The 24557-nt window shown below is 43.5% G+C and overlaps 1 protein-coding gene across 3 annotated transcripts in view; it reads right to left on the bottom strand.

The window, feature by feature from the left end:
• Positions 1 to 24557, bottom strand: part of LOC109901001 (SAM and SH3 domain-containing protein 1) — a 299602-nt gene that overhangs the window by 120648 nt on the left and 154397 nt on the right. The window contains exon 1 of one of the 3 annotated variants that reach the window (XM_020496963.2): positions 12890 to 13296. The exons of the other annotated variants lie outside the window; for them this stretch is intronic. The gene's annotated coding sequence lies outside the window, so the exon portion shown is untranslated. Of the gene's footprint in view, positions 1 to 12889; positions 13297 to 24557 lie in introns of those variants that run through there. 3 annotated transcript variants of the gene reach the window in all.

Raw genomic sequence — 24557 nt, 5'->3', positions numbered from 1 at the left:
TCCAACTCAATCATCAAGTTTGCGGACGACACAACAGTGGTAGGCTTGATTACCAACAACGACGAGACGGCCTACAGGGAGGAGGTGAGGGCCCTCGGAGTGTGGTGTCAGGAAAATAACCTCACACTCAACTTCAACAAAACTAAGGAGATGATTGTGTACTTCAGGAAACAGCAGAGGGAACACCACCCTATCCACATCAATGGAACAGTAGTGGAGAGGGTAGTAAGTTTTAAGTTCCTCGGCGTACACATCACAGACAAACTGAATTGGTCCACCCACACAGACAGCATCGTGAAGAAGGCGCAGCAGCGCCTCTTCAACCTCAGGAGGCTGAAGAAATTCGGCTTGTCACCAAAAGCACTCACAAACTTCTACAGATGCACAATCGAGAGCATCCTGTCGGGCTGTATCACCGCCTGGTACGGCAACTGCTCCGCCCACAATCGTAAGGCTCTCCAGAGGGTAGTGAGGTCTGCACAACGCATCACCGGGGGCAAACTACCTGCCCTCCAGGACACCTGCACCACCCGATGTCACAGGAAGGCCATAAAGATCATCAAGGACAGCAACCACCCGAGCCACTGCCTGTTCACCCCGCTATCATCCAGAAGGCGAGGTCAGTACATGTGCATCAAAGCTGGGACCGAGAGACTGAAAAACAGCTTCTATCTCAAGGCCATCAGACTGTTAAACAGCCACCACTAACATTGAGTGGCTGCTGCCAACACACTGACACTGACTCAACTCCAGCCACTTTAATAATGAGAATTGATGGAAATTGATGTAAAATATATCACTAGCCACTTTAAACAATGCTACCTAATATAATGTTTACATACCCTACATGATTCATCTCATATGTATACGTATATACTGTACTCTATATCATCTACTGCATCCTTATGTAATACATGTATCACTAGCCACTTTAACTATGCCACTTTGTTTACATACTCATCTCATATGTATATACTGCACTCAATACCATCTACTGTATCTTGCCTATGACGCTCTGTAGCATCACTCATTCATATATCTTTATGTACATATTCTTTATCCCCTTACACTTGTGTCTATAAGGTAGTAGTTTTGGAATTGTTAGCTAGATTACTTGTTGGTTATTACTGCATTGTCGGAACTAGAAGCACAAGCATTTCGCTACACTCGCACTAACATCTGCTAACCATGTGTATGTGACAAATAAAATTTGATTTGATTTGATTTCTTTGCTTATGGCCTTATAGTGTTGGTTGAGTGCGGTCTTAGTGCCAGCTTCGTCTGTGGTGGTAAATAGACGGCTACGAATAATAGAGATGAGAAATCTCTTGGTAGATATTGTGGTCTAGAGCTTATCATAAGGTATTCTACCTCAGGCGAGCAATACCTCAAGACTTATTTAATATTAGACATTGCGCACCAGCTGTTATTGGCAAATAGACACACACCCCCACCAGAGGTAGCGTCTCTGTTCTTCCGGTGCATGGAAAATCCCGCTAGCTCTATATTGTCCGTATCGTCGTTCAGCCACATCTCGTTGAAACATAAGATATTACAGTTTTTAATGTCCCGTTGGTAGGATAATCTTAATTGTAGGTAATCAATTTAATTTTCCAATGAGTATCCAGCCAGGACGAGTTATGCCAGCTCTGCGCTCCAGACCTCCGGTGCGCCTCCACGGTCCAGTGTGTCCTGCGCTGGCTGTACGCACTATGCCTCCAGTGCGCCGTCATAGCCCAGTGCGTCATGTTCCAGCTCTCCACACTCACGAGCTAAAGTGGGTATCCAGCCAGGACGCGTTGTGGCAGCTCCACGTACCAGGCTTCCAGTACATCTCCTCAGTCCGGTGAGACCTGTTCCGGCTCCACGTACAAAGCCTCCAGAGATGATCCCATGGCATGAAGTCTCCAGTGATGATCCATGGCACGAAGCCTCCAGTGACCATCCATGGCACGGAGACTCCAGCGATGGTCCCCAGTCCGGAGCCTGTAGCGACGGTCCCCAGTCCGGAGCCTGCAACGACGTTCCCCAGTCCGGAGCCTGCAGCGACGGTCCCCAGTCCAGAGCCTGCAGCGATGGTTCCCAGTCCGGAGCCTCCGGCGATGATCGGTGGTCTGGTTCCTCTGGCGATGATCTGCGGCCCGGTTCCTCCAGTGAAGGTCCATGCATCAGGGCCGCCACCAAAGCGGAGGGATCTGTGGGCGGAGGGGGGTCTACGGCCTGCACCGGAGCTGCCGCCGTAAGAGATGCCCACCCGGACCCTCCCCTTTAGAGTCAGGTTTTGCGGCCGGAGTCCTGACAGAACTATTTAGGTTTTTCTCTTTGTTATTTTGTTCGAGTGTTTTTGAGGAATAAATTATCATGAACACCTACCACGCTGCACTTTGGTCCATGCCTTCCGACATGCACCTGTGGAATGTTCGTTAAGACACAAACAGCTTACAGACGGTAGGCAATTAAGGTCACAGTTATGAAAACTTTGGACACTAAAGAGGCTTTTCTACTGACTCTGAAAAACACCAAAAGAAAGATGCCCAGGCTTCCTGCTCAACTGTGTGAACGTGCCTTAGGCATGCTGCAAGGAGGCATGAGGACTGCAGATGTGGCCAGGGCAATAAATTGCAATGTCCGTACTGTGAGATGTCTCTGACAGCGTTATAGGGAGACAGGACGGACAGCCGATCCTCCTTGCAGTGGCAGACCACGTGTAACAACACCTGCACAGGATCGGTACATCCAAACATCACACCTGCGGGACAGGTGCAGGATGGCACTAACAATTGCACAGTTATGCCAGGAACTTACAATCCCTTCATCAGTGCTCAGACTGTTCGCAATAGGCTGAGAGATGCTAGACTGAGGGCTTGTAGGCCTGTTGTAAGGCAGGTTCTCACCAGACATCACTGGCAACAATGTTGACTATGGGCACAAACCCACCATCGCTGGACCAGACAGGACTGGCAAAAATTGCTCTTCACTGACGAGTCGCGGTTTTGTCTCATCAGGGGTGATGGCTGGATTCACGTTTATCATCGAAGGAATGAGCGTTACACCGAGGCCTGTACTCTGGAGAGGGATTGATTTGGAAGTGGAGCATTATCGGACTGAGGTTGCTGTCATTGCAGGAAATCTCAACGCTGTGCTTTACAGGGAAGATATCCTCCTCCCTCATGTGGAACCCTTCCTGCAGGCTCATCCTGACATAACCCTCCAGCATGAGAATGCCACCAGCCATACTGCTCGTTCTGTGCCTGATTTCCTGCAAGACAGGAATGTCAGTGTTCTGCCATGGCCAGCGAAGAGCCCAGATCTCAATCCCATTGAGCACGTCTGGGACCTGTTGGATCGGAGGGTGAGGTCTAGGGTCATTCCCCCCAGAAATGTCTGGGAACTTGCATGTGCCTTGGTAGAATAGTGGGGAACATTCTCACAGCAAGAACTGGCAAATCTGGTGCAGTCCATGAGGAGGAGATGCATTGCAGTACTTAATGCAGCTGGTGGCCACACCAGATACTGACTCTTACATTTGACCCCCCCTTTGTTCAGGGACACATTATTCAATTTCTGTCTGTTGTTGAATCTTGTTATGTTTATACAAATATTTACACATTTGAAGTTTTCTGAAAATAAACACAGTTGACAGTGAGAGGAAGTTTTTCCTTTTGATGAGTTTATATAAAAAAACTGAAATATCACATTTACATATCACCTTTACTCAGTCCTTTGTTGAAGCACCTTTGGCAGCAATTACAGCCTCGAGTCTTCTTGGGTATGATGTTACAAGCTTGGCACACCTGTATTTGGGGAGTGTCTCCCATTCTTCTCTGCAAATCCTCTCAAGTTCTGTCAGGTTGGATGGGGAGCGTTGCTGCACAGCTGCACAGGGTTCAAATCCGGGCTCTGGCTGGGCCACACAAGGACATTCAGAGACTTGTCCTGAAGCCACGCCTGCATTGTCTTGGCTGTGTCCTCCAGACGTGACGCTTGACATTCAGGCCAAGCATGTTGAAAGATTTTAATACGAGACACGTGCAAGAGTAGGACTTATACTCTATTCTAATTTATTTCACATACATGTACACATACACAGTTAATATGATCAAGAAGCTGAATTACATTGCATACAAATAATAAAAGATTACAGAATAACACTTAAAACACTTAATTCAGCTCTGAGGGAAGTAAGGCTGTTTGTATACTGCACGTACAGGTGAATGATGACAGCTGAAATGTGCTGGATCCTACAGAACATAAAAACTGAATGAATAACAGTATTTTTGACCCCCACCATATGGCTTGAATGTCATTACCTAATTGGAACCAAGAGCAGCTCCGAGCAGAGCTGACATAACTTCCATTGCCAAGCTCACAAAGCCTTGCGGTAGCAAGCTTCATACGCCCACACTGGGAAACTGTTTACGACAGATGTGCTAGAAAGCTGGTGATGATGGAGACCTTAGCAGAGCGTACGAGAGTCAACAAACTATCAGAAGTGTGTGTGAGACTCTGTCAAACACACACGAGTGTGGGGCCCCTCTGGGCATGACTTGGGAGTTGAAACCCGTAGAGGGACATTGATAGAGTTGCTGATCGGCACAAGGGCTTTGGCTATTGCCTTAATGATGGATGGCATGGTTGACTAGCTTGAAGTGTTGATGAGAGAAGTGATGCAGGAACCTTGGGTTGAAGCGTCTATTGACCAACACAGAGGTAATGCCGATGACAGAAGGCATGCCCCGACTAAGTGCTTTAAAGTCACTATACTTTAAACCGCAGATCTCATGGTCCTGTGTATGTGAGAGAGAGAGAGAGAGGGGGGGGGGGGGTAAAAAGAAAGAGCGTGAATGTGTGTGTGTGTGTGTTTGCGCACATTTCCGCTGGTTCTCCAGTAATCTGTCTTGAAGCATGTGCACAATAACGGTATGACAGTGATGGATGTCTGACTGTGTGTATGTGTGAGGTGGTGTGTGCTCAGATAAGAGAGCCAAGGGAAAAAACACAGCTCAGAGATAAAAACATCAGCACAGGTTTTAGACACTGTGCTGAAGACGTGTCTGGCCTGTAATAAGAGGGGATGGATATAGAGGAGAATGGATGGAGTCCTGTCTGTTCCTTTGCTCTCCTAAGGAGAATAAAGGGTTTTCTATTGGAAAAACAGATGTTTGCCATATGTTTATGATCGCTCACTCATCCTTTTTGTATATTGTCAGTAACGTTTATAGATGCACTAAATATGGCTTTATATGGCTTTTCGAAAAATGCCCTTGAGAGATGTAGCATTTCATATTGGAAATTAAATGATGTGGACTGTATTTATGTTTACAATACTAGTATAAAGTTGGCCATATGCATGTAGGGGAGGGGAGGGTTTGGCCGGCCGGGATGTCCTTGTCCCATCGCACTCTAGCGACTCCTGTGAGGAGCCGGGCGCATGCACGCTGACACGGTCTTCAGGTGTACAGTGTTTCCTCTGACACATTGGTGTGATTGGCTTCTGGGTTTGTGTCAAGAAGCAGTGTGGCTTGGTTGGGCTGTGTTTTGGAGGACGCATGGCTCTCGACCTTCGCCTCTCCCGAGTTGCAGCGGTGAGACAAGACTGTAACTACCAATTCGACACCATGTAATTGGGGAGAAAATAAAGAAACTGAAAGCTACATGTGTGTTCTCTATCAGGTTGTGTTTTGTGTTCTAACCATTGCCGTGGCCATGGCACAGTGTTGCCAGTTCGTTCCATAGCTGTCATTATGGGATTTTGGGGGCTGAGCTCATTACTGAATAGCTTTTATTGCACTGGCAACAACAAAAGAGAGCCTTATTCCCCAGAGACACTGTACAACAGCCTTGTCATGCCAAACATGGCATGACAATTCCATAAGAAGTTGGCAAGAGACTAGAAACAGACTGGCAATCCAGCTAACTCTACACCAACACACTGCAATCTGCTCGCTGCCACTTCTTGCAGTGGCCAAGAGGAACAATGATCTGGGTAGAAGTTACCCTGAAGAACTGCTTACCAGCTCCCCAAGTCCTTAACCAATTAATAGAGAACTGACCTTAGATCAGTAACTTCATCCATGACATCATACTGTATAATGCCAGGGTGTCGCTATGGACAGAGTGACCGCTGACCTAAACAACCTCTATACATGACAATGACAGTCATACTGACCTCAGAGCAGTAGTTAGAGTACTGAAGAGTCATACTAACACACTGATACACATCTCAGTAACAAAGACACAGAAATGTTTCAATACTTGAGAGCCACACTGACCTAGTAACAGTTAGACCTGCATATAAGAGTTGACATGGTAAACCAAGAGAAAAACTGAGTTGAGATCAGCAATAACAGCATCAGAGAATTGCAGGAAAATGTTATTCCATATGACAGCACAATCTACATTCTGACTTCACATCAGCCTAAAACTGTGCCTGAGAAAAATATTGACCTCAAAGCACTACACACACACACGCACGCACGCACGCACGCACGCACGCACGCACGCACGCACGCACGCACGCACACACACACACACACACACACACACACACACACACACACACACACACACACACACACACACACACACACACACACACACACACACAACATTGAGCTGAGCGAGAGGTCCACCAGCTGCACTTCAAAGAGAGAAAGAGAGAGAGAGAGGGAGTGTGAGATATCAATTCAATTTCAATCTCTCTCTCAAAGCGGAAGCAGAACGATCGAGAGAAGAAGCGGGTAACATATGTCAAGTTAATTGCCAAAATAAAAGAAAGACTTGAGTAAATGAGGGATACAGTATATTGAAAACAGATAAGTTAATTAATTAACATCCCATCATGCTTAGGGTCATGTATAAAAATACCCAGTTGCCCATTATTTTAGCTTCCATGGCTAGAAGAAGAGATCTCAGTTACTTTGAAAGATATCTAAGGACCATAGGAGGTGTAAAAGGCGTGTGTGTGTATGTGTATGTGTGTGTCTCAGTCACCAGACCTCAACCCAATTGAACAGTTATGGGACATTCTGGAGCGGCACTTGAGACATTGTTTTCCACCACCATCAACAAAACACCAAATTATGACATCCCTCCAATAGAGTTCCAGACACTTGCAGAATCTAATGCCAAGGCACATTGAAGCTGTTCTGGCGGCTCTTGGTGGCTCAACGCCCTGTTAAGATACATTATTAAACAACCCCAGTGTGGGTGTCAAGGTAATGAGGGATGGTGTTCAGTATCTCAACCCCTCCCGCCCCTTCCTCCCTCTCATCCTCCTCCACAGACAGGACCGGGGGATCAGACGTGTAGTGACATGATTAGTGGTGTTGTGGAGCAGTAAGGCTGCAGCAGATGCCATGAAGGTTTTCTCACTTCCTCTGTAAATCTGGATGTCCAGGCAGGACATGCCAAACGTGACAGCTGGTGATGTCATCCATCCTCCCCCTGTTGGTAGTGTGGGGCGGTGGGGATGTGCCCTGGCCTGGCACAGATCAGCGGGTATATAGTTATACACAGTGGTGGAAAAAGTACCCAATTGTCATACTCGAGTAAAAGTAAAGATATCTTAATAGAAAATTACAAGTAAAACTGAAAGTCACACAGTAAAATACTACTTGAGTAAAAGTGTAAAAGATTTTGGTTTAAAATATTCTTAAGTATCAAAAGTAAAAGTATAAGCCATTATATAGCCATTTGATTTATTTATATATTTTTATTTATGGATAGCCAGGGATACTCCAACACTCAGATATAATTTACAAATGAAGCACATGTGTTAAGTGAGTCTGCCAGATCAGAGGCAGTAGGCATAACCAGGTATGTTCACTTGATAAGTGTGTGAATTTGACACTTTTTATGTCCTGCTAAGCATTCAAAATGTATCGAGTACTTTTGGGTGTCAGGGAAAATGTATGGAGTAAAAAGTACATTATTTTCTTTTAGAATGTAGTGAAGTAAAAGTAAAAGTTGTCAAAAATATAAATAGGAAAGTAAAGTACAGATACCCCCAAAAATTACTTAAGTATTAGTTAAGTACTTTATACCACTGGTTAAACAGAGCTGGGCTGCCTGGCACAGAGCACAGTATTAGAGAGATGAAGCTTTGAATACAGCACCCAGGCTCTACACCGGAATCCCTATCTATTCATTAATAGATTCCATTCTGTTTGAAATCCCGTCACTTCCCTTACATTTTTTTGGGGGGGGGGAAAGTTACATAAAAAAAACGTATGAACACACTTGTGAACAATGCGGAATTTGTATACATTTTTCACGAGTCAGATGTGGTTTTCAGACACGTGTGAAGTTTAGCGTGTTCATTTTTCACGTGGCAAAAACACATGACATTTTCACAAGTCAGACCGGGTTTTCAGACACGTTTGATGTCTTACATGGATTTTTCACGACTCAGATTTGGTTTCCCGACATTTCACATGTGATATTGAAACGTTCACGTGTGCTTTCTTTTGTAACCAGTGGGATTACAACCCAGGTCTCCCATGGGAGAAACTAATGTCCTGACCATTAGACCAAGCACGCCGACACTGGGTTTCTCTTCCAATGTGTAGTATATGTATTATACATTTCTCTCTGTAAAGATTATGCATGTTGGATGTATCTAGTGAACACTTTCAGACAATGCAATTCATCATAACAACAACACATTATTGTGCACTTAAAATTGCAAATAGTTAACTCGAGTTAACTGATTAACTCTAACAGAGCCCTAATTCAAAACTATCTCTTTGTAGAAAAGTACACTACATGGCCAAAAGTGGAGCTGTACGGTCAGACTGGCGTAACCACGGAAACAGAAACAAAAACATCTCCTCTGTTATGAACACTTGACATACTCTAAATGACCAAAAGTATGTGGACACCTGCTCTTTGAAAATCTCATTCCAAAATCATGGGCATTAATATGTAGTTGGTCCCCCCTTTGCTGCTATAACAGCCTCCACTCTTCTGCAAAGGCTTTCCACTAGATGTTGTAACATTGCCGCAGGGATTTGCTTCCATTCAGGCACAAGAGCATTACTGAGGTCGTGCACAGATGTTGTAGGATTAGGTCTGGCTCGCAGTCGGCGTTACAATTCTCCCATGGAGTTGAGGTCAGGGTTCTGTGCAGGCCAGTCAAGTTCTCAACAAAACATTTCTGTATGGACCTCGCTTTGTGCATGGGCGTATTGTCATGCTGAAACAGAGAAGGGCCTTCCCCAAACTGTTGCCACAAAGTTGAAAGCATATTACCATCTAGAATGTCATTGTATGCTGTAGCGTTAAGATTTCCCTTCACTGGAACTAAGGGGCCTAGCCAGAACCATGAAAAACAGTCCCAGACCCTTATTCCTCCTCCACCAAACTTTACAGTTCGCACTATGCATTGGGGAAGGTACTGTAGCATTCTCCTGGCATCCTCCAAACCCAGATTAATCTGTTGGACTGCCAGATGGTGTGACTCATCACTCCTCATCACTCCAGACAACATGTTTCCTGCTCCATAGTCCAATGGCGGCAAGCTTTACAACACTCCAGCCTACGGTTGGCATTGCGTATGGTGATCTTAGGCTTGTGTGCGGCTGCTCGACCATGAAAACCCATTTTCATGTAGCTCCCGATGAACAGATCTTGTGCTGACGTTGCTTCCAGAGGCAGTTTGGAACTCAGTAGTGAGTTTTGCAACCGAGGACAGACAATTTTTATGCGCTACGCGCTTCAGCATTTGGTGGTCCCTTTCTGTGAGCTTGTATGGCCTAGCACCTTACTGCTGAGCCGTTGTTGTTCCTAGACGTTTCCCCTTCACAATAACAGCACTTACTGTTGACCGGGGCAGCTCTAGCAGGGCAGAAATTTGACGAACAGACTTGTTGGAAAGGTGGCATCCTATGACGTGCCATGTTGAAAGTCACTGAGCTCTTCAGTAAGGACATTCTACTGCCAATGTTTGTCTATGGAGATTTCATTGCTCTGTGCTCAATTTTATACACCTGTCAGCAGCGGGTGTGACTGAAATAGCCGAATCCACTAATTGGAATGGGGGTCCACATAGTTTTGGCCATGTTAGCAATTAACATGCGACCATTAGATACAAATTTCAGCAAAAGTAAACTTTGAAAATACATATAATTAGCGTGGTTCATATGTACACATGGAAACACACATATAAACCCTCATTTGTAGAAAGAAAACAATTTCAGAGCCCCAACATTTATATTGTAAATAAAAAAATCTGAAACACCATCTTGTTCTCATTAACTTGCATACAAAAGTTGGCTACGCTAATGTACTAAATGGGAAAATATCACTTGCTTTTCACTCAGTCAAAACAATTATATTATACATCACAATTACCAGAACTTCAACACAGTTTAGTTAAACATGTTATTTCTAGATTTTGAAGATGTAACCACGCGTACAAAGCAGTAAACAGAGGAGACAAGGAGAGCTAGCTTCTCTGTTCTTTTCACTGGCCTTACTTCCAACGATCACGGACAAACGTACGAAGAAGTGAGGCGCTGGCCTGCAGCAGGAACACTCCGAATGCCTCTCCCTAGCGGTAGTGCTAAGTACACATGTATATCAATGCAACACCGTGGAGGACGGCAATGGATGGCTCAGAAATAAGACATTATAATTTTTAGCGCACTTGAATTATTATACTCAGGTAGGCTGAGTTACCTTTTTACAGAATGGAAATACAGAGTTTTCAATTCCACATTGCTGATGTAACATGTTAATAACATCACCTTTTCAAATGTGAGGATGACACTATTTCAGGCCCACGTGTAAAACTTGCAAATCCACATGGTAGTTAGAATTTCACATATAAAAGTTGCAAAACTGCACATTCGATTTTCACGTTTGAACGTTTTAATGCAGTCCCTCGTGAGAGTTAGATTTTCACACGCAAACTTTGAATTCCACACGTGAAAGTGAGATTTTCACATGTGGGGTGAAAACATGTTATTCTCCTCACGTGAAAAAATTGTGTTGAAATGAACTCAATGTAATATACTCAACAAAAATGTAAATGCAACATATAAAGTGTTTGTACCACGTTTCATGAGCTGAAAAAAAAAGCCCAAAAATTTTCAATACGCACAAATGTCTGTCTGAAATAAAGCCCATTTGTGGGGAAAAATTCATTCTGATTGGTTGGGCCTGGCTCCGCAGTGGGTGGGCCTGGTTGCCAAATGGGTGGGCCATGGCTGCACCCTTGCCCAGTCATGTGGTGAAATCCGTAGATTAGGACCTAATGAGTTTAGTTTTCCATTGACTGATTTCCTTATATGAACTGTAACTCAGCAAACTCTTTGAAATTGTTGCTTGTTGTATTTATATTTTTGTTTAGTACACATGGCCTAACTGCTTTTCAACTCAACAATCAGCTATTTGGTAGGCTACTAGGCTACAATCCAGAGTTCATTTTTCAAAGAAGCAAATTATCTTCTGTGGCCGAATCGTGCTCCCTGGTGTACTATTATGAATGGCCGTGTGGTGGGAATTTTAATGTTAGTGCTTTTCTTATAACTCATCTCTGTGTTCTATTCATGTGCTGTTCTATAAGCCAATTTCTGTGTTCATGCAAGTGACAGACTGAACCAATCCTTACTATCAGTATCTGTAATTTGGCAGTATGCCCAGTCCTTGTTTTGAGAACGAAAGATATCTCAGTTTCAAGGTGACATGAATGAAACAAAACGTTAATGATGAATGAACTCTGCTAAATCATGCAATTATATGATGTCTGTGTATAGCCATATATAAGAGAACTGCCGGGACTGCCCCAAGCAGAGCGCCTGAGCTATAGAACCCCCCCCCCCCAACCGTGGATAGCTTCATCCATGTACTAAGAAAGCAGGCCTTCTAAGGGAGGTACCCTGGGAGGCCCTTGGCTCCATACCTTCTTCCCCTCCTCTATCACTCATTCTCCTCACTCCCTCTGTTCCCTTGTTTCTTGTTAGCTGGCTGCTGCTCCAGATGTTGACCCTAGAGGCCCGAACAGGAAGAGAGGGAGAGAGTGAAATAAAAGATAGAGCTCTACACTCCCTCAGCAACATAGATCTTTGTCAAAGCCCCTCGCCTCTAAACACACACTGAACAAGGACTGGCCGTGTACGTGCGTTCTTGTTTCTGTGTTGTCTGTGTATGTGCTTGTCCGGGGGAAGAAGAGATCAATAAACAGCCGTGAGGCTGAATGCATTGATATTTAGCAGGGTTCTTTATTTGGCTTGGTGTGAGGCTTTTGTACTCGGTCAATGGCCCAGGAAAAGGAAATCAATATAGGCTTGAGAGGCCGACGATAAATAGTAATAAAGCCTGATCCATTCATCCCTCTCTCTCTTCATCCCTCTCTCTGCCTGTTTGGCTTCAGAGAAGAGATCTGAGGCACCGCTCACACTGTCATGTACTGGAGCACCAAGGAGCAAAGGGCTAATTGTGGCTAGTGGAGCCAAACACAAACACATATAAACACAAACACACATACACACATTCACACACAGACAGGCAAGCACCAGGAGGCAAACACGCACCCAGCATGAGGCCGTGCAGTGAGGATCAGCTAGCATCGTGACTCAGCAGCATCAGTCAGTCAGAATGCAGAGGCATGCTTCACAGAGTTTCAGTTAACACACCAGCTCTCCCAAGCCAACCCACTCTGAAATCAGTTACACTCTCCATGAAACCCCTGTCTAAAGCTACAATTTCTCTGTCTGTTTCAAGACAAGTCTTCACAGTAATTAAACTCTGGTGACTTCTCTTTCACTTGGTTCACAACTCTTCCAAAACATTGAAATCGTTGACAATACAAATAAATAAAAGAACAGAGAAAATCTTCACAGAAAATGAAATTAAGGAACCTCACAAACAGGGTACAAGTACTCACCGCGATAGTAGAGCCACGGACAGTCCAAGTGTTTCAGAGGAAATGGTCCGTAACTGCACTGCTTACTGTGTTCGCCTCTCTCAGAGCGGGAGCAACAAGTAGAGTGCAGTAGGCTAGGGGACAATGCATGGCTTGGCGGAGCAGCAGAACAGAACAGCAGAGTAACAGAGGTCCAGTCATGAAGCACAGATCTGATCTACTCAAGGGGTGGGAGGGGGCTCCCTTTCTCTGTGTCTTTACCCACACTGTATATCTCCCCACCTCGCTCTGTCGCTCTCGCGCTCTCTCTCTCTCTTCCTCCCTCTTTCTCTCACAGCTGCAAGCCCAGAGTGGGACCGGTTTGGTAAGTATGACTGGCGTATTCCTGTTGTAACATAGAAAGAGGAGCCCCACCTAAACTCAAAACTGATCCCGGGCCAGCCCCTCCGACCAGCCCAGCTGGCTGCTGTGTTCTAGGAGCTGACGGGCTGCCTGCGTGCCTGCCGCAAACTCATATTGAGTCATTTGTCTGTCATGGTCGTGAAGATCAAGACCAAATTACAGGGCTCTTCAAATTCTTTCTTCCAACTCTTCAACTCTCTCTCTCTCAAGTTCCCTCTCTTTCCCTCCTTCTCACTCTCCTCTTGCGTTCTCTCTCCCTTACTCCCTCTCTCCTCTGAGAAAGGCCCTCATTTAAAAATGGCCTTCATACAGTGAACGGAAGAAGAAGAGGGGGAGAAAGAGAGGGAAAAAGTAACTCGATACAGCTGAAAAGCAACTATTATTTAAATGAGTCACTCAGTGAGGTTGGGGTTTTTCAACGTTAAATCGGGAGGAGAAGAAGAAATAAAACATCATTCTGCTTTGCAACGATAGAGGGCCTGACAACACCCTAGAGCCGTGGGAGGGAGGAAATGAGCGAAAGAGAAGGGGAAAGAGACAGAGGGCAAAGGGGAACAGACAGGGAGTGGGAAGATGACCAACAAGCCCTCCCTGTTCTTCTCATGAACCCCAAGGGAGGGATGGGGCTTACAGAGTCAAACAGACTCGCTGACAGGCATAAGCACCCACAATCCACCACAGCAGTGAGGTCACATGGGACAGTGTGGGCATGGAAATATGATGAAATTCTTTCGATTTCTATGGTTGTGGAGACAAGAACTGCAGAAGTGATGTCATATACAGCAGTAATGTCATATACAGCAGTAATGTCATATACAGCAGTGATGTCATATACAGCAGTAATTTCATATACAGAAGTGATGTCATATACAGCAGTAATGTCATATACAGCAGTAATGTCATATACAGCAGTGATGTCATATACAGCAGTAATTTCATATACAGTAGTGATGTCATATACAGCAGTAATGTCATATACAGCAGTGATGTCATATTCAGCAGTAATGTCATATACATCAGTGATGTCAAAATCAGCAGTAATGTCATATACATCAGTGATGTCATATACAGCAGTGATGTCATATACAGCAGTAATTTCATATACAGTAGTGATGTCATATACAGCAGTAATGTCATATACAGCAGTGATGTCATATTCAGCAGTAATGTCATATACATCAGTGATGTCATATACATCAGTGATTTCATATACAGCAGTGATGTCATATCCAGCAGTAATGTCATATACAGCAGTGATGTCATATACAGCAGTAATGTCATACACAGCAGTAATGTCATATACAGCAGTGATGTCATATACAGCAGTAATGTCATGTACAGCAGTGATGTCATATACAGCAGTGATGTCATAACCAGCAGTGATGTCATATACAGCAGTAATGTCATATACAGCAGTAATGCCACATGGGACAATTGTGGACATTGAAATATAATGAAAGTATTTCAATTTCTATGGTTGTTGAGACAAGAACTACAGCAGTGATGTCATATACAGCAGTGATGTCATATACAGCAGTAATGTCATATACATCAGTGATGTCATATATAGCCATAATGTCATATACAGCAGTAATGTCATATACAGCAGTGATGTCATATACAGCAGTAATGTCATATTCAGCAGTAATGTCATATACATTAGTCATTTCATATACAGCAGTGATGTCATATACAGCAGTAATGTCATATACAGCAGTGATGTCATATAGAGCAGTGATGTCATATATAGCAGTAATGTCATATACAGCAGTGGTGTCATATAGAGCAGTAATGTCATATACAGCAGTGATGTCATATACAGCAGTGATGTCATATACAGCAGTAATGTCACTTGTGGACTTGTGGACATACTGTAGAGATCCTATCAAATGTCTAATTCAATTAGTATTCTAATTCCTAATTGTATGGTTGTGGAGACTAGAACTGCTGCAGTGATATGGGACAGTTAAAGCCTAAACTCACCAAAGGCGTGCGTACCTGGCGTGCATGTGATTCATTTTAGAATGCATTGTTTTGAATGGTAATGACCCAACTATGCTGCATCCTGTTTAGACCAGCTAGACCAGCTTTCACAACATTTACACACAGTCAATAAGCTGTCTAATGGCAAATATTTCAAAAAGCAACTCACAAATGCACGACTGTGGGTAACACATTTAAGTGGTTGGAAAACAGCATACCCTGTGTGTATGTAAAGGTCCAGTCAATATTTTGAGATATTTGATTAATAACCTTATGAGGCTATTTCTGATACACTCACCCAACCAGTGGTGTAAAGTACTTAAGCAAAAATACTTCAAATTACTACTTAAGTACTTTTTGGGGGTATCTGTACTTTACTATTTATATTTTTTTACAACTTTTACTTTTACTTCCCTACATTCCTAAAGAAAATTCTGTACTTTTTACTCCATACATTTTCCCTGACACCCAAAAGTACATTTTGAATGCTTAGTAGGTTAGAAAACGGTCCAATTTGCACACTTATCACGAGAACAGGTCATCCCTACTGCCTCTGATGTGGCGGACTCACTAAACGCAAATGCTTTGTTTTTAAACGATGTCTAAGTGTTGAAGTGTGACCCTGGCTATCCGTAAATAATTGAAACAAGAAAATTGTGCTGTCTGGTTTGCTTAATAGAATATTAAGCAAAGTATATTTTAGCAAATACATTTAATTTTGATACTTAAGTATATTTAAAACCAAATACTTTTAGACTTTTACTCAAGTAGTATTTTACTGGGTGACTTTCACTTTGACTTAAGGAATTTTCTATTAAGGTCTTTACTTTTACTCAAGTATGACAATTGAGTACTTTTTCCACCACTTCACCCAACCAACCCCTCACATGAATTAGGAATAATCATAGCATGGGTTGTCACACAAACCAATTCACACAAACCTTTACCATACATAATGAAAGCCTGTGTATCCAGACTCTATCATTCATATTCTAATCCAGGAAAAGGATATAAATTCAGATGGACGCAAGGTCAAACACACTGACTCCTGAACAAAATAATTATACACAGTCTGGACTTGGATGATCCCCACACAGCCAGACACATAAAAACGTTTCACTATAACCAGCTGCTATTTTAAAAGCTTCCTGTGATGATTCAAAAAATTTGCCTGAGACTTCAAAAGAACAGAGACGCACCAGATAAATACTCTTACTAGACTTGGTCTGCTGGCTTGAATGAATAGGTCAGAGGTTAGAGACATGGATGAATTAACATGTTGACAGGGCAAAGCACTGAAATGCCCATGTATAGCAGAGAGAAAACATTGACTGTAGCTACAACCAAAGTTCCCTCAATAACATTTTTGGCACTGAGCACATTTCAGGTAAATTGTGAAAATTCGGTTTCACATCCAGCATGCGTTTACTGTGAACACTCAGGCTGTGCTCACTTTAAGTTCCACTTTTAACAGTGACCATGTAGGCTACTGTGGCTATTTGATCATAATGTAGGCATACCAGAGTGGACTACCATCAAAAACAATGGAGAACATGCATCCCATAACATTTTAACATGGAAATAGCTGTTCTATCATTCAGCCTACAGTAGCAGGACAATGTGTGGTGTTTCATTTAGGCCTGCATTCCATGAGACTTTTGAAATAAACATGCAGGGCTTGACATTAACCTGTTCATCCACTTGTTAGTCAGACAGGGAAGTGACTGAGGATATTGTGTTGTTTGATGCAAGAAACCACTTTACAAAATAAAATGCATTATTATTCCAGGTAATCAGACAAATGAGGCTACCCTCTGCCTTTTAGCTACTTAGCTTATTCAAGTCTGTCAAAAAAAAAGCTATTTAACTGACTCGCTTTTCAAAGATGTCTAGAAATGTATATGTTTTGTGCACTTGTAGGAAGCAATCACTCCCCTACTGCTGACTACAAATGATCTATAATCTATAACTCACTAACTAGCAAAGGATATGAACAAAATGTCAAAAAAACATTTGTGGCTACATGCAGCTCTCACTTTGATCTCACAACAAGCGCAGCTACTCTCGACCCGTCATGCTGTAAACACAGTCCAGTTCAAAGTAAATGGCACAGATCCATCTATGGCAACTGTCTATTTGCATATTGGCCTACTGCAGCTCTGGTCTGTGTAGAGTACGGGCTGAGTCGTGCATGTCAATGCAATAGATTCCTACTCCGATGCGTTCTGCACAAAACAAAATCTCTTGCATTGTTCATGATGTTTCGGTACGTTGCATTGACAGTAGCTACTATTGCATTGATTCGATCAATTTTGTCACAGTAAAGGGAAACGTTGATAGTGTTAACAGGGAAAACTCTAGAACAGTGGTCACCAACCTTTTCTGAGTCAAGATCACTTTGAGTCAAAATGCAAGCTGAGATTTACAGCTCATATTGGTTTTTTTAACATGACTTTAAAAAAGTCCAATTAAAAACAGTACTGTAGCAATGATGTTTGCGCAGTAAGCTATAGGCCTAATACATTATCACCCCACATTGGCTTTGCTTGAAATTGCCCTGCCAATGCATTGTTGTTCAGGCCATTTAAAAATATATATATTTCAAATGTTGATGTAGATCACGCTGTTGTACTACTTGTGAAGCACAGCTGAGTGAGGATACATTTAACTATTTCGCTTTTTATTTTTATTTTACTGGGCTGATGGTGCCTCCATCTGATGGTCAGTCTCAGCGGAGGGAGAGAGCAGCAGCCGGAGGGTCCATCTCTCAACAGCCCTCAGCTTTCCCTTTTCCTCCACTGACACTGACCAAAAAGGGACACCGTCTTCCAGATGGTGGCGAAACTCGAGTCGCACCGCCTCATGCAGAAATGAATGTCGTCACTCCTATGAACAGAGAAAGTAAAATATTCCTTAATATTAAAAAAACGCAAAGCCTATAGGTACACCTTCCTACTCATTCATTACTGCTGCAGTGCTTGTTGTCGCGCTGAGTTGAAATAGGAAAAAGGCCATTCTAAGGCTTGTAAAAGTGCTGAATACAAAGTGATCCCGATCGACCGGTTTGTGACCACTAATCTAGAAAGTTGAGTGAAGTTCAATCTCTCTGTGGGCTGATATTTCTGCATGGCAGTCCTGAAGGAGCTGACAGCTGACAGCTCTGAGGCATTTAGAGCATGTAGTTCCAAGCTGTTCATGCCCTGCCTGTTTTAAATGAGCCCCAAATTACTGGAGCACTGGGAAATACAGTGTACATGTAAAATCGCCTTTCATTTTGGTGCCAGATTGCGAGACAACACTCTCTCTGCCAGGCAGCATACTTTTGCATAAAGAGAGACAACGTAATCCATGAAAGAAATATGATTCTCCAAGTCAAATTCCAGATCCACTATTATGTAAAAGGATCAATCCTCCAAAAGTCCTTCATCCTCTATCATCGCTCTCTCTTTAATTTTTTTTTATCAGGATCCCCATTAGCCGACGCCAATGGCGATAGCTAGTCTTACTGGGGTCCGACACATAACGAAAAAGAGATAATAGATAAGAGACTTTACAATTGACAGACATTTCTAAACATTAACATGTAGTGTGTGTGTGTGTGTGTGTGTGTGTGTGTGTGTGTGTGTGTGTGTGTGTGTGTGTGTGTGTGTGTGTGTGCGTGTGCGTGTGCGTGTGCGTGTGCGTGTGTGTGTGTGTGTGTGTGTGTGTGTGTGCATCTATCAGTTACACATACGTACATGTCAGTACATACACACAAAAAGTAGGTCACGTGTTGTTTTACTTCTTTTTTTTTTAAAACAGGTTTTGCTGCTCACTTCCGCTATATGAAATGGAAGGGAGTTCTATGCAATCATTGCTCTGTATAATACTGTACATTACCTTGAATTTGTTCTGGACCTGCGGACTGTGAAAAGACACCTAGCGGCATATCTCTCTCCTCAGTAATAGTGGAATTTTAGGATTTGCTTTGCCCAGAGGCTGCTATAGACACTACTGTGTCACAAACTCATCAGGTACTCACTCCATCCAGCCATTCAACAGATTGTAAAATTACACTTGATTATCTTTAGCACAGAGAACCAGACGTTCCTCCTGAGACGAACAATCAGCCAGTGCAGACAAATAAAAACAAACAACATTTCAACATCTTGGCCATGTTCTGTTATAATCTCCACCCGGCACAGCCAGAGGAGGACTGGCCACCCCTCATAGCCTGGATCCTCTCTAGGTTTATAATCTCCACCCGGCACAGCCAGAAGAGGACTGGCCACCCCTCAGAGCCTGGATCCTCTCTAGGTTTATAATCTCCACCCGGCACAGCCAGAGGAGGACTGGCCACCCCTCATAGCCTGGATCCTCTCTAGGTTTATAATCTCCACCCGGCACAGCCAGAAGAGGACTGGCCACCCCTCATAGCCTGGATCCTCTCTAGGTTTCTTCCTAAGTTCTGGCCTTTCTAGGGAGTTTTTCCTAGCCACCGTGCTTCTACACCTGCATTGCTTGCTGTTTGGTGTTTTAGGCTGGGTTTCTGTACAGCACTTTGTGACATAAGCCGATGTAAGACAGGCTTTATAAATACATTTGATTTGATTTGAACACAAGTACATGTTTCATAAACTAACCTCTCTCTATCCATCTATGGAGAGACCGCAATGGACAAAGGAGTGTGTGTGTGTTCGTGTGTGTGTGTGTGTCAGTGTGTGTTTCATTACCCTCATTGAGTGAATAGGCATTTCACATTAGGACACTGCAACCCAGCTAGCAGACAGGGAGTCAGGCATGCAGTGGTTGCTGGTTGGAAGATCCTTCCGGGGTCTATAGGGCCAAAATGCTGTCCAGACTGGACAATGACCAGAGACGGGTACTGAATACTGATCATTACCACTTGAGTCTGACTACCGCACACACACACAGACAAGGTGAGACAGAAACAGGGCTCCCTCCGCCACCTGTTAGTTAACTAGGACTGGGAAATGAGCAGAGAGAGAGTAAGATATATATATATATAGAGAGAGAGAGAGATAGAGTGAGATGGAGGGATATATATATAGAGAGAGAGTGTGATATATATATATATATATAGAGAGAGAGAGAGAGAGTGAGATGGAGGGATATATATATAGAGAGAGAGTGAGATGGAGGGATAAATATATATATAGAGAGAGAGAGTGAGAGTGAGAAAAAAATAAACACACTAAAATAACACATCCTAGATCTGAATGAATGAAATATTCTTATTAAATACTTTTTTCTTTACATAGTTGAATGTGCTGACAACAAAATCACACAAAAATTATCAATGGAAACCAAATGTATCAACCCATGGAGGTCTGGATTTGGAGTCACACTCAAAATTAAAGTGGAAAACCACACTACAGGCTGATCCAACTTTGATGTAATGTCCTTAAAACAAGTCAAAATGAGGCTGAGTGGTGTGTGTGGCCTCCAAGTGCCTGTATGACCTCCCTACAACGCCTGGGCATACTCCTGATGAGGTGGCGGATGGTCTCCTGAGGGATCTCCTCCCAGACATGGACTAAAGCATCCGCCAACTCCTGGACAGTGAGATGGTGGATGGAGCGAGACATGATGTCCCAGATGTGCTCAATTGGATTCAGGTCTGGGGAACGGGCGGGCCACTCCATAGCATCAATGCCTTCCTCTTGCAGGAACTGCTGACATACTCCAGCCACATGAGGTCTAGCATTGTCTTGCATTAGGAGGAACCCAGGGGCAACCGCACCAGCATATGGTCTCACAAGGGGTCTGAGGATCTCATCTCGGTACCTAATGGCAGCCAGGCTACCTCTGGCAAGCACATGGAGTGCCACCCAAAGAAATGCCACCCCACACCATGACTGACCCACCGCCAAACCGGTCATGCTAGAGGATGTTGCAGGCAGCAGAACGTTCACCACGGCATCTCCAGACTCTGTCACGTCTGTCACATGTGCTCAGTGTGAATCTGCTTTCATCTGTGAAGAGCACAGGGCGTCAGTGGCGAATTTGCCAATCTTGGTGTTCTCTGGCAAATGAAAAACGTCCTGCACGGTGTTGGGCTGTAAGCACAACCCCCACCTGTGGACGTCGGGCCCTCATACCACCCTCATGGAGTCTGTTTCTGACCGTTTGAGCAGACACATGCACATTTGTTGCCTGCTGGAGGTCATTTTGCAGGGCTCTGGCAGTGCTCCTCCTGCTCTTCCTTGCACAAAGTTGGAGGTAGCGGTCCTGCTGCTGGGTTGTTGCCCTCCTACGTCCTCCTCCACGTCTCCTGATGTACAGGCCTGTCTCCTGGTAGCGCCTCCATGCTCTGGACACTACGCTGACAGACACAGAAAACCTTCTTGCCATAGCTCACATTGTTGTTCCATCCTGGATGAGCTGCAGTACCTGAGCCACTTGTGTGGGTTGTAGACTCCGTCTCATGCTACCACTAGAGTGAATGCACCGCCAGCATTCAAAAGTGACCAAAACATCAGCCAGGAAGCATAGGAACTGAGAGTTAGATGGAGGGATATATATATATATATATATATATATATGATATATACATAGAGAGAGAGAGTGAGAAGGAGGGATATATATATATATATATTCAACTGTTGCGGCAAAACAGCCCCAAAGCATGATGTTTCCACCCCCATGCTTCACAGTAGGTATGGTGTTCTTTGGATGCAACTCAGCATTCTTTGTCCTCCAAACACGACAAGTTGCGTTTTTACCAAAAAGTTATATTTTGGTTTGATCTGACCATATGACATTCTCCCAATCTTCTTCTGGATCATCCAAATGCTCTCTAGCAAACTTTAGATGGACCTGGACATGTACTGGCTTAAGCAGGGGGACACGTCTGGCACTGCAGGATTTGAGTCCCTGGCGGCATAGTGTGTTACTGATGGTAGGCTTTGTTACTTTGGTCCCAGCTCATTCACTAGGTCCCCCCGTGTGGTTCTGGGATTTTCGCTCACCGTTCTTGTGATCATTTTGACCCCTCTTGCGTGGAGCCCCAGATCGAGGGAGATTAGCAGTGGTCTTGTATGTCTTCCATTTCCTAATAATTGATTTCTTCAAACCAAGCTGCTTACCTATTGCAGATTCAGTCTTCCCAGCCTGGTGCAGGTCTACAATTATGTTTCTGGTGTCCTTTGACAGATCTTTGGTCTTGGCCATAGTGGAGTTTGGAGTGTGACTGTTTGAGGTTGTGGACAGGTGTCTTTTATACTGATAACAAGTTCATAAAGGTGCCATTAATACAGGTAACAAGTGGAGGACAGAGGAGCCTCTTAAAGAAGAAGTTACAGGTCTGTGAGAGCCAGAAATCTTGCTTGTTTGTATGTGACCAAATACTTATTTTCCGCCATAATTTGCAAATAAATTCATAAAAAATCCTACAATGTGATTTTCTGGATTTTTTTTCTCATTTTGGCTGTCATAGTTGAAGTGTACCTATGATGGAAATTACAGGCCTCTCTCATCTTTTTAAGTGGGAGAACTTGCACAATTGGTGGCTGACTAAATACTTTTTTGCCCCACTGTATATATATATAGAGAGAGTCAGATGGAGGGATATATATATATATATATAGAGAGAGAGAGAGAGTGAAATGGAGGGATATACAGTATATATAGAGAGAGTGAGATGGAGGGATATATAAATATATATATATATATATGTATATATATATAGAGAGATATATATATATATATATATAGAGAGAGAGAGAGGGTGAGATATATATATAGAGAGAGTGAGATGGAGGGATATATATATAGAGAGAGAGAGTGAGATGGAGGGATATATATGTATATATATACATATATATATATATAGAGAGAGAGTGAGATGGAGGGATATATATAGAGAGAGAGTGAGATGGAGGGATATATATATATAGAGAGAGAGAGAGTGAGATGGAGGGATATATATATAGAGAGAGAGAGTGAGATGGAGGGATATATTGGTATATATATATATAGAGAGAGAGAGTGAGATGGAGGGATATATATATATATAGAGAGAGAGAGAGGGAGAGAGAGAGTTAGATGGAGTGATATATATATATAGAGAGAGAGTGAGAGAGATATATAGAGAGAGTGAGATGGAGGGAGAGAGAGAGAGGGACCGTGGTGTGCATTGAGGCTTTGAGGATGGGAGGGACTGAGGGCTGATGGAAGAGAAATACACATCCCATGCAAATAAAGTTATCCTTGATTTAACTAGGCAAGTTAGTTAAGAACAAATTATTGTTTACAATGACAGCCTTCCCCAGCCAAACCCAGACAACACTGGGCCAATTGTGCACCGTCTTATAGAAGTCCCAATCACGGCTGGATGTGATACCAGGTACTATAGTGACACCTCTTACACTGAGATGCAGTACCTTAGATCGCTGCGCCACTCGGGAGCCCATGCATGCTTGGACAAATGGAAGCGAGGACACACACACAGACACAAAGATACAGACATACACAGACACACACACACACACCTGCCAAATTATTCAGAGCATCAAAGGATATCTTGACAGCTCGACCATGACAAAAAAAAATCTAACGCGTTCATGAATTTACCAGAAACATCATATCTAAAGCTATTTATATTCAAACTTGTGACAGGTGGCAGAGCACAAGGGAATTGGAGAAGAATTAGAGCCCGCTCGTTGACCTCTTCACTAATATAGACTCTCAGTAATGAGCTACATCACACACACATGCACATACACACAACACATATGACACACACGCGCACACACACACGACACATATGACACACACGCACACACACACAAACACGACACCCATACACACTCAAGTGAGGTCATCCCACCAAGGGCCGATGCAGGCCAGCACTAGATGGCAGCAGAGCACTGATTTCCTACACACACAAAGTCCAATAGGACTAATGACTGTGCCTGGGAGGGATTGTAATCATTGTGACAGGGAGAACACATACCACAGAGAAAAACGGACTTCCAAAACCACAGAGCAACCTAAAGATGCACAGTATATATTTACATGTCTACAGGGTTTTTCATATACATATAGTTCACATTGTGAGATAGTTCAAAACCACACAGAGAAACTCCGTCAAAGAAAAGCTATTTGGGAAATGAAAGAGCATGCTTCGCCAATAAATGCAATACCACAGTAATTCAAAAAGGAGAAAGGATAAGCCTAAAGCGTTCGTTTTTTGGGGATAAGGTGAGGTAGATCCCTGTGGCTTCAATGAGCTCCAATAGAGCTTCTACAATACATGGTCGACATACGCTACCCAGTACTGCTGCAAGACTCTCCCTCTGTA

Source organism: Oncorhynchus kisutch, linkage group LG12, assembly GCF_002021735.2.
Source record: "Oncorhynchus kisutch isolate 150728-3 linkage group LG12, Okis_V2, whole genome shotgun sequence".
Taxonomy (NCBI): domain Eukaryota; kingdom Metazoa; phylum Chordata; class Actinopteri; order Salmoniformes; family Salmonidae; genus Oncorhynchus; species Oncorhynchus kisutch.
This window is presented reverse-complemented; position numbering and strand designations above follow the sequence as displayed.